The 10,780-nt window shown below is 39.7% G+C and overlaps 2 long non-coding RNA genes across 2 annotated transcripts; one reads left to right on the top strand and one right to left on the bottom strand.

Moving 5' to 3' along the window:
* The first annotated feature begins 1,285 nt into the window (after positions 1 to 1,285).
* LOC149831553 (uncharacterized) lies at positions 1,286 to 2,676 on the top strand. The gene is made up of 2 exons (XR_016433298.1): positions 1,286 to 2,204; positions 2,304 to 2,676. It is a non-coding gene; the product is annotated as an uncharacterized LOC149831553 (long non-coding RNA).
* Positions 2,677 to 8,922: 6,246 nt separating this feature from the next.
* On the bottom strand, positions 8,923 to 10,470 carry LOC149831552 (uncharacterized). The gene is made up of 2 exons (XR_016433030.1): positions 10,381 to 10,470; positions 8,923 to 9,326 (listed from the first exon to the last, which is right to left on the bottom strand). It is a non-coding gene; the product is annotated as an uncharacterized LOC149831552 (long non-coding RNA).
* Between the last annotated feature and the right edge of the window lie 310 nt (positions 10,471 to 10,780).

Genomic DNA, 10,780 nt, shown 5'->3' with positions numbered 1-10,780 from the left:
CTTTGAGAAGTAAGAGCACTCAAATAGACTTAGTTTATTTTTTTCGCAATCAGAGGTGACTAAGAACATTAGAGACATCATCCCTCACTACAGGACAGTAAAGAAATTCTTGAGAGTCATTGAGGCTTACTTCATCAATTCTAATAAGGCTAGGGCTAGTACATTGATATCTAGGTTGGTGTCTATAAAATATTCTAGTGACAATCACATACGACAACACATATTAGAGATGAATAACATTGCATCTCAATTGAATGACATAAAGTTTGTCATTTCAGACTATTTTATATGATTTTGACCTCATTGCCTATTGAATTCAGACTATTTAAGATCGATCTCTTACAAAAAAAATAATGAGTGGTCTTTTAATTACCTCTTGACCAAGTATGTTGAAGAGAAAGAAAGACTTAAGCGTGAGAGGGTGTTGAGCGCACGTATTGTCTCTCATCAAGGAAAACATAGGCCAAGGGCAAAGAAAGGTTCTTTCAAGAAGAAACCCTCTGAGGAGAGTCTAAACTCTCAAGTGAAAGTCAAATCTCAGGCAGAAAGTTCTTCTATAAAATGTTTTTGTACACGAAGAAGGAACATACGAAGAAAGTTCTTCTATAAAGTGTTTCTTCTACAAAAAGAAGGAATATAAGAAAGAAGTTATTATATAAAGTGTTTCTTTTACAAGAAGAAGGAACATAAGAAGGTACACTGCATTAAGCATAAGAAATAACTCTCAAATAAAAGTAATGAATCATTTGTATCTCATGAGTGCAATTTAATTCATGTTTAATTGCATAGTTGGTGTATTGACTATGGTGCTAGGAGCACCAATTGAAGAAAAACCCAACAGTCTTTATTATCAAACCAAATTGGTAAATGTCCAGCACCTCCATCCACACATGCACAACACCCTTTTCAATTAGAGACAGAGAGGTATGAATTGGTTGGAGCAATATGATCAACATTCAATTAAGACGGCCAGCAGGTTAGAAACTTAATCAAACCGACGTATCCATCCTTCGTAATGAAAGCATAAGGACAGAGAAAGATGACAAAATCCTTCAGAAGGTTGGAACCGTACGAAAACTATAGTCAACATTCAAACAAGGCATACTTTTTTAAGGAATATATATATTTAAGAAAACCACTCCAACAAGGCATACACCACCTTACGAAAAGGATGGCTATCAAGCCAAATCTATAAATACCCACTAGCAATGGCTTGCTATAACCGTAAGTGAACATCTTCAGAGAGAGAGAGAGAGAGATGGCAGACATTTGCAAAGGTATGGCTTGATGACCATATATTATTCATGTCACATAGGTGTATTGCATCAGAACGAAAAGGTTTGTTCTGTAAATTGTACGTTACTCATGTCACGTAGGTGACACGGTGATCTTCATTTTGTTCTTCGTTGAGGAATTCGGTAATGAACCACCCCACTGCTCGGGCAAATACTTTGCTAACTACTTGGCCCGGTCCCAGCCCCTGACCCAAGCCATGTGGCTGCCACTTGGAGAGAATGGGACCCAAACTCAGACTACGTGGCAGCTACTTGGGACGTTGGACGAAACCTTTTATGAATTACGTTTGCCACCTTTTGATATATAAATGTATGGAAAAGAACACCCTATATGGTATCATAGAATCAAGAATTACATTAGTAAAACATTTTATTACCCTTCTTTGTTTAGAAAAAAAGCCACTTTATTCTTTCAGAAAAATAACATTTTGTTATGTTTGATACATATATATATACACACACACAAACGTGTTTCAATATCTTTTTAAAACTTTGTCGAACCCGGCGAGTCATGTACGCATACGTTTCTATATCGGCATAGCTTTCTTTTTCTTTTTTTCGTTTGTATGATGTTTTTTTGTTTCGTTTGCTGAGTCGTTCCGTATTGCGGTATGTATTGTAAGCGAGTTGTGGTGACTCCTCGTCACCCGCTTCCTCTACTTTCTTTTTTAAATATATTGATTTTTTTTTTGAAAGAACAGAATAATATATTTAATATCATGATAGGAAGAATTACAACATGAAAATAATTGATGAGTAATCAATTCCTAGAAGACGTAATACAAGGAGCCCTCTATATCAAACATCTATCCTACAGCTGCCCGCCGTGCCTAGATCTTGATTGGGTCATTTCAGCAAGTCTGGGGTCTTTGTGGGGCAGATTTGGACTGTCCCAATTTCAGTGCAGTTGTATGGCCTTACAGCAACTAGCAATTGTATTATTTCATTGTTTTGCTGCTTTTCTGCTGGACCATGTGATGCTAATGCGAGGGAGATGAAACAATTCAGGTGCAGGTAAGAGCTCTTGGCCAGAATTGGTAGGTGCGTATGGGCAAATTGCAGCAACCACCATTGAGAGGGAGAACCCTAATGTTCAAGCCTTTATTGTTAAAGAAGGCACAATGGTAACTCAAGAAATTGACTGCAATAGGGTATGGGTTTGGGTTAGCAAGAGGGATGGGACAGTTATTCAGGTCCCCCGTATAGGGTAAACGGGAGGTTTCTATGTAATAACATGCCGACGGTAACTGAATAAATTGGCTTGCTATACAATGTCATGGTTGTGTTACAACAACCTTGTGAGTGCCAATAAATTGCAATAAATTAAAATTATTTTGGAAATTTGTTTCTCTAAAATCATGTACTCGATTCATAATACAAACTTGTTTCACTATTCATAATTACCTATTAAATGTTGTGTGGTTGGTCCAGCTCTTTAGATATTGATTTCTCAACCGAACCTTCCCTTTGATGGTACTCTCTCTCTCTCTCTCTCTCTCTCTCTCTCTCTCTCTCTCTCTCTCTCTCGAGCGAAGGAAAAAATTTAATAAAAGGATAATAAGATCATAAGATAGAAGAAGGGAAACCAACCGCATTCCTAAAATGCTGGTGAGTGAATAGGTTTTCCGCACCTTCATCCAAGCGAAAGCTACTTTCCCTTTAAAGGGATCCGAATCCAAGTCCAGATTCGAATAATATCCAATCGGGTAAGGCTGAAACAAAATTCAAAATAAACATGACAATCATGAATACAGTACAAAAAAAGGACAAAAAATGAGGATCTGGAATACCGACCAGGTGTAGTTGTATTATGAATAATTTTGGGTCAGACTCAGACATGGACTGGGTCGTTCAAGGCCTTCTGCTAGACGTCTTTGTAGGTAAGGCCCGTAACATTAGAATGGACTGTTAGGAATCGGTTTCACACGCACACGCCACACACGCGTTTGACCTTAAAAATTAATAAGTGCAAGTTGTTTTGGCTTAATCTGATAAGTAGATATGAGATCCGAAAGCGCCACTAAATGAATTTTGTCTCACCCATTGGATGGAGAGCTGATGCTGTACCACCCAGCGTTTACAACCACAAACCCCACCACTTGTACCACAAGTGGGCTACAATTGCCAATCATTTTTTGCAACCGAAGGCAGTGGGTCTTTGAGAAGAATTTGCCCTCTAACAGTGTCGTAGGAATCATTAAGGCCCATAAAGAATTGGAACACCCTTTCACGCTCTTGTTGTTCTTTCAGTTGCTTAAACGCACCACACGTGCATGTTGGTAGTGGGTTGTAGGATGATAGATCATTTCAGTTTAGAAAAATATGTTGCAACTGGCATTGAGTCTTGGCAGAGATGCACAATGGCATTAAAGGAATTTGCATACTTTATTCAGTTACCATAGGATGCAAATGGATGCCATATCTCTCTCTCTCAATTATCTCAATTAGGAAGGATGTATGGGGTTGTACATGCGTACATGTGATTACGTCTGTTTGATACCAAGCTTGCAGTCTTTTTTAAAGGCATGTTGGGGTTAGGCAGACCCCCACCAGTAATTATTTAAGGTACCACTGGGGTTTGTGTTGCTTTGGTACCAATACTCTCTCTCTCTATCTCTATCTGGAGCTGACTAGGGTTATTGTGTACATAAGTGGCGGGGCCAACCTAAAGGCATTGATGGTCATGATGGACAGACTTGTTTTGATAAGTAATTGAGGTAACAAAAATTCACGCGGAAGCAATATAGGATCTAATAAAGGCACAATCAAAACTCAAACCACAACCAACACCTCTCTCTAAGGATCAATGAGTGGTGATGAACCTTCTTCCTTCCTCTTCTTCTCTCCACTCTCTCTCTCTCTTTTACTTCTTTTCTCCCTGCACGTTGCATACAGTCACTCTGCTCTTCTCTCTCCAGCACACAGCCTATAAACCTCTATTTATAGATGGCATAGAGACTTCTAGATGTTAGCCTTTTAGACTCATTAAAGAAACTGAAGGGGTTTTGACCCTTCAACTTCCTGCATTAATGGGAAGTGGGTGACTATTTCACTTTCCCACATCATTAATGAATGAATAGGGTTGGCCCTTCAACTTCTTCTGCATTAATGGGAAGTATTGGGTGGTTATTCCACTTCCCCGCACCATTAATGAGGGATAGGACGGGACCCAACAATCTTCCCCTTCAGCCCAAGGGGATACTCCAATTCAAATAATTAACTGGAGTTCATGCCGGCCAACTGTCGACATGTATTTTGTTTCTCCATCGATAAGGCCTTTGTCAGCATATCTGCACCATTATCATTTGTGGAGATCTTTGCAAGACGAAGTAATTTTTTCTCAAACACATCTTGGATCCAATGGTACTTAGATTCTTGGTGAGATGAATGGCACTCTGACTGTCGCAGTACACCAAGTACTTGTCTTGCTCTAAACCCAACTCCTTCAAGAATCTTTTCATCCATAGCATCTCTTTGCAAGCTTTTGTAAGAGCAATGTACTCTGCCTCTGTAGTAGACAAAGCAATACACTTTTGCAATTTAGATTGTCATGATACAGCTCCTCATTTAAAAGTGAGTACAAAACCTGATGTGGACTTTCTTGTATCAATATCTTCAGTCATATATGCATCTGTGTAACCTGTCAAGACAGGTGGTCTACTCTCAAAGCTTAAACAAACTTTAGAGCTCCCTCTAAGATATCTAAAGATCCACTTTACTGTTGCCCAATGCTCTTTTTCTGGATTTGCAAGAAATCTGCTAGCAACACCTACTGCATATGTGATGTCTGGTCTCGTACATACCATCGCATACATCAAGCTTCTGACTACTGAAGCATGAAGAACTTTCTTCATTTTCTCCTTCTCCTCATCATTTGATGGACTCTCCTCTTAGTTAAGCTTAAAGTGACCTGCAAAAGGAGAACCAACTAGCTTTGCATTATTCATATTGAACCTGCCCAACACCTTCTTAATATACTTCTCCTGTGATAACCATATCTTCTTAGTTTTTTTATCACGAGAGATTTATATGCCCAATATTTCCTTTGTTGGCCCCATGTCCTTCATTGCAAATGTCTTACTCAGTTCCTTCTTGAGCTTGTCAATCATAGACATTTCTCTTCCAAGGATAAGCATATCATCAACATATAACAAGAGAATAATAAAATTCTCACTGAATCATTTTATGTAGACACAATAATCTGAAGTCAATCTTTTGTATTCATTTTCAGCCATAAATGAATCAAATTTCATGTACCACTGTCTTGGAGCTTGCTTCAGCCCATACAAGCTCTTTTTCAACCTGAATACAAGATTTTCTTTACCTTTGACTTTGAAGCCTTCTGATTGCTCCATGTATATCTCCTCCTCCAAATCACTATAGAGAAAATCAGTCTTCACATCTAGCTGCTCAATCTCCAAGTTCAGGTTAGCAGCAATACCTAGAGCAACACAAATAGAAGACATTTTAACAACAGGAGAAAAAATCTCTTCAAAGTCAATATCTTGCTTTTGACCAAAGCCTTTCACAACCAATCTGGCTTTGTACTTTGGTTGAGAACTTTGTTCTTGAGTCTTCAACTTGAAAACCCACTTGTTCTTCAAGGCCTTTCTGCCTTCTGATCGTTCCACCAAGTCATAAGTGTGGTTCTTTCTGCTTGCTAGTTAACCCCCTGCCGGAAAACGCGCGGGGGGGGGGGGGGGGGCAACCCCCTTAATATCTCTCTCTCTCTCTCTCTCTCTCTCTCTCTCTCTCTCTCTCTCTCTCTCTCTCTCTCTCTCTCTCTCTCTCTCTCTGCAAAGCTGCTTTATATTGTTTCAGTCCCTCATGGAACCCTTAGATCCCTTTCTCTGTCTTCCCCTTTGCTTCTTTCAACGGCCCTCACTCATCAACGTTATAAGCGTACAGGTGATGCCGGTGCCCAACGAGGGATATCAACGGGGCGACAGAGTCGTCGTGGCCAGAGGTAGACGAGGAGGAGGAGCCACCCATTGTGTTGTCGAAGGGATGTTGCCTCTTGGCGCTGGAGGCGGTGTTGCTGCCACCCGCCGCTCCAATGGAGCCCTTGCACAGAGAGAGAGAGAGAGAGAGAGAGAGAGAGAGAGAGAGAGAGAGAAGCCTGTCGATGCATTTGGTGTGGAGGCTGCGAGGAGAAAGGAGGGGAGAGGAGGGAAGAGGGAGAGATCGTGCCCTAAATGGGCCTTTTAATATTGAAACTTAGCTACAGAATTATTTCATCGCAAAAGTCATCACTATTTAGCGACGGCTTCGCGATGGCACAATTCCATCACAAACACCATCTCTAATTTGTCGCGTAGTAGCTACAGATTTAATTTCATCGCGCATCCATTACGAATTAGCGACGAATGAGCAACAAAATATTTTTTGTAGCTAATTTCATAAATAATTCAAATGTTAGCGACAAATATTTTTCTCTCGCTACTTCATCGCAAATTTACGACGGATTTTTTTCGTCGCAAATTTTCGTCGCTAATTGAAGTTTTTCTTGTAGTGGCATAGTCTCTTTCCTTTTATCGTTAGGATAGAGACGAGACCCTATCCAAATGGGTGCTATGTTATGTACAAGATTTTAGGGATTAGTTTCTGTGTATAGATTATCGTGTTTGTGATCCCGAAAATAGTGGGATGGTTGTATATATTGTTTGTTCTTTTCCTAATGAGATACGATGGAAATTCTTTCTCATGATTTTTGGCTCTGCTCTTCACATGGTATCTGAGGCATTGAAAGGTCTATCATTTTGAAGTTGAATGCCCATTGAAGCTAGTTTTTCCATATCTCACTCGTTAAAGTAGATCATGAAGTCTGTTTCAATTGCAATAGGCATATCTTTGAGTTTGGCTGTGGTGAACCACAAGATAGCGTCAGTAGCCCTATCGTCATCATCGTCTAGGTGGGCAGTAGGTCGACCTCTGGTTTTGCACTCAAGGTTGCTCATCACAAGTTAAGTCATTACTTCTGTTTTTGTGATCTCCTTTGATCGTTATGGCTAAATCTGTTACTACATCTTCAAACCCATCCGATGAAACTACAAATCCTCTTTATTTGCACCATTCCTGTAGACTCAAAACTGTCTTAATATCTCAACCCCTTGATGGGGATAATTACGCCACCTAGAGTAGAGCCATGATAATGGCTCTGAGTTTATAGATCGACAAACTACCCAAAGTGGGTGCGATGTAGCAACATGATCTTATCATGGTTGTTGAACTCAATTTCATGGGACTTGGCACATAGTGTGATCTATGCTACTACAGCCCATGAAGTATGGTTAGACCTTCATGAGAAATTTTCTTAAAGTATTGCTCCCCATATTTATCAAATACAATATGCCATTGTGCATCTCTGCCAAGACTCAATGCCAGTTGCTACATATTTCTCTAAACCGAAAGGATTCTAGGATGATCTATCATCCTACAACCCACTACCAGCATGCACGTGTGGTGTGTTTAAGCAACTGAAAGAACAACAAGAGCGTGAAAGGGTGTTCCAATTCTTTATGGGCCTTAACGATTTCTACTACACCGTTAGAGGGCAAATTCTTCTGAAAGACCCGCTGCCTTCGGTTGCAAAAAATGAGGCTCTCTTGATTCAAGATGAGAGTAGTAGGGAAGCTCGTGTTGTGTCGGCAACAGCCTCTAGGAAATCAACTCTCTTTTCTCTAGGATTTCAAGCGACAAAAGTGTATCCACTGGAAGAGGGAAGCAGATCAGGTCATGCTGAAAATGAGCGTTTTTGCTCATGCGGGCATCTTGGCCGTCTGTTTGCAATTTGGATGACCCAAAATTATTCATAATACAACTATACCTGGATCTGACTGAACCCATTAAACTATATCATGATCAAGAGATCTTCAAAATCAAGAGACATTCATTTGCTTCATTACCAAATGTACTCTGAAAATTAAAGATTTTGTGTGAATTTGAGTCTCTATGGGTGTTTTGAAAAATGAGTCTGGGCCAGGTCAAGCATTTTAAAGGCCAGTTAACATCTAGTCGGGCCAGGTCAAGCATTTTAGAGCCTTGCTTGTGCAATTTGATCAGCCTGTCACTGTGCAATTTGATCAGCCTGTCACTCGGTCTGGTTCAGGTCAGGCATAAAACTTTGACCAAACCTAACCCAAACTAATTTGGGTTCGGGTATGCCTGGAAATTGTAGATCATATAAGTTAACGGGTTTGGGTATGTATCGAGTAGGTTGGGTCTTCAATAAACCTGATGTAATCAGTTCTAGTCATGACAGGTTGGGGATTCAGCTCTGGTCGGTATTTCAGATCCTCATTTTTTGTACTGTATTCATGATTGTCATGTATATTTTGAATTTGGTTTCATCCTTACCTCATTGGATATTATTCCAATGTGGACTTGGATTTGGATCCCTTCAAAGGGAAAGTAGCTTAGCTTGGATGAAGGTGTGGAAAACCTACTCACTCACCAGCATTTTAGGAATGTGGTTTCCCTTCTTCTATCTTATGATCTTATTATCATTTTATTAATTTTTTTCCTTCGCTCAAGAGAGAGAGAGAGAGAGAGAGAGAGAGAGAGTACCATCAAAGGGAAGGTTCGGTTGAGAAATCAATATCTAAAGAGCTGGACCAACCACACAACATTTAATAGGTAATTATGAATAGTGAAACAAGTTTGTATTATGAATCCAGTACATGATTTTAGAGAAACAAATTTCCAAAATAATTTTAATTTATTGCAATTTATTGGCACTTACAAGGTTGTTGTAACACAACCATGACATTGTATAGCAAGCCAATTTATTCAGTTACCTTCGGCATGTTATTACATAGAAACGTCCCGTTTACCCTATACTGGGGACCTGAAAAACTGTCCCATCCCTCTTGCTAACCCAAACCCATACCCTTTTGCAGTCAATATTAAGAATTACACTTGAGCCTTCTTTAACAATAAAGGCCTTCACATTAGGGTTCTCCCTCTCAATGGTGCTTGCTGCAATTTGCCCATACGCACCTACCAATTCTGGCCAAGAGCTCTTACCTGCACCTGAATTGTTTCATCTCCCTCGCATTAGCATCACATGGTCCAGCAGAAAAGCAGCAAAACAATGAAATAATACAATTGCTAGTTACTGTAAAGCCATACAACTGCACTGAAATTGGGGCAGTCCAAATCTGCCCCACAAAGACCCAGACTTGCTGAAATGACCCAATCAAGATCTAGGCAGGGCGGGCAGCTCTAGGATAGATGTTTGATATAGAGGGCTCCTTGTATTACGTCTTCTAGGAATTGATTACTCATCAATTCTTTTCATGTTGTAATTCTTCATATCATGATATTAAATATATTATTCTGTTCTTTCAAAAAACAAATCAATATATTTAAAAAAGAAAGTGGAGAAAGCAGGTGACGAGTTGTCACCACAACTCACAATACCGCAATACGCAACGACTCAGCAGACGAAATAAAAAAAACATCATACAAACCAAAAAAAGAAAAAGAAAGCTATGCCGATATAGAAACGTATGCGTACATGACTTGCCGGGTTCGAGAAAGTTTTAAAAAGATATTGCAACACGTTTGTGTGTGAATAAAATGTTTTTTTTTTCTGAATGAATAAGGTGGTTTTTTTTCTCAACAAAGAAGGATAATAAAATGGTTTGCTCTATTACTAATGTAATTCTTGGTTCTATGATACCATATAGGGTGTTCTTTTCCACACATTTTATATATCAAAAGGTAGCCACTGTAATTCATAAAAGGTTTTGTCCGACGTCCCAAGTAGCTGCCACGTGGTCTGAGTTTGGGTCCCATTCTCTCCAGGTGGCAGCCACATGGCTTGGGTCAGGGGCAGGGGCCGGGCTAAGTAGTTAGCAAAGCATTTGCCCGAGCAGTGGGGTGGTTTAGACACAGCTGGAAAAGGATAGCCATAGATACCCTGATACGCATCATTACCGAATTCCTCAACTAAGAACAAAATGAAGATCACCATGTCACCTACATAACATGAGTAACTTACAATTTACAGAACAAACCTTTTCGTTCTGATGCAATACACCTATATATGTGACATGAATAATATATGGTCATCAATCCATACCTTTGCAAAAGGATGACATCTCTCTCTCTCTCTCTTTGAAGACGTTCACTTACGGTTATAGCAAGCCATTGGTAGTGGGTATTTATAGATTTGGCTGGATAGTTATCCTTACCTTTCGTAAGGTGGCGAATGCCTTGTTTGAATGTTGACTATATTTTTCGTACCGTTCCAACATTCATTAAGGATTTTGTCACCTTCTCTCCTTATTCTTATGCTTCCATTACTAAGTCTGGATAGGCTTGTATATGTATAAGTTGGTTTGATTTCATGGCTGAAGTTTCTAACCAGCTGGCCGTCTTAATTGAACGTTGACCATATTGCTCCAGCCAATTCATACCTCTTTCAGTCTCTTATTGAAAAGGGTGTTGTGCATGTGTGGACGTAGGTGTTGGACATTGAC

This window comes from Nuphar pumila, chromosome 7, assembly GCF_984573655.1.
Source record: "Nuphar pumila chromosome 7, dmNupPumi1.hap1.1, whole genome shotgun sequence".
NCBI classification, from domain to species: domain Eukaryota; kingdom Viridiplantae; phylum Streptophyta; class Magnoliopsida; order Nymphaeales; family Nymphaeaceae; genus Nuphar; species Nuphar pumila.
The sequence above is the reverse complement of the archived record's forward strand: the minus strand, read 5'-3'. Positions and strand labels throughout refer to the sequence as shown.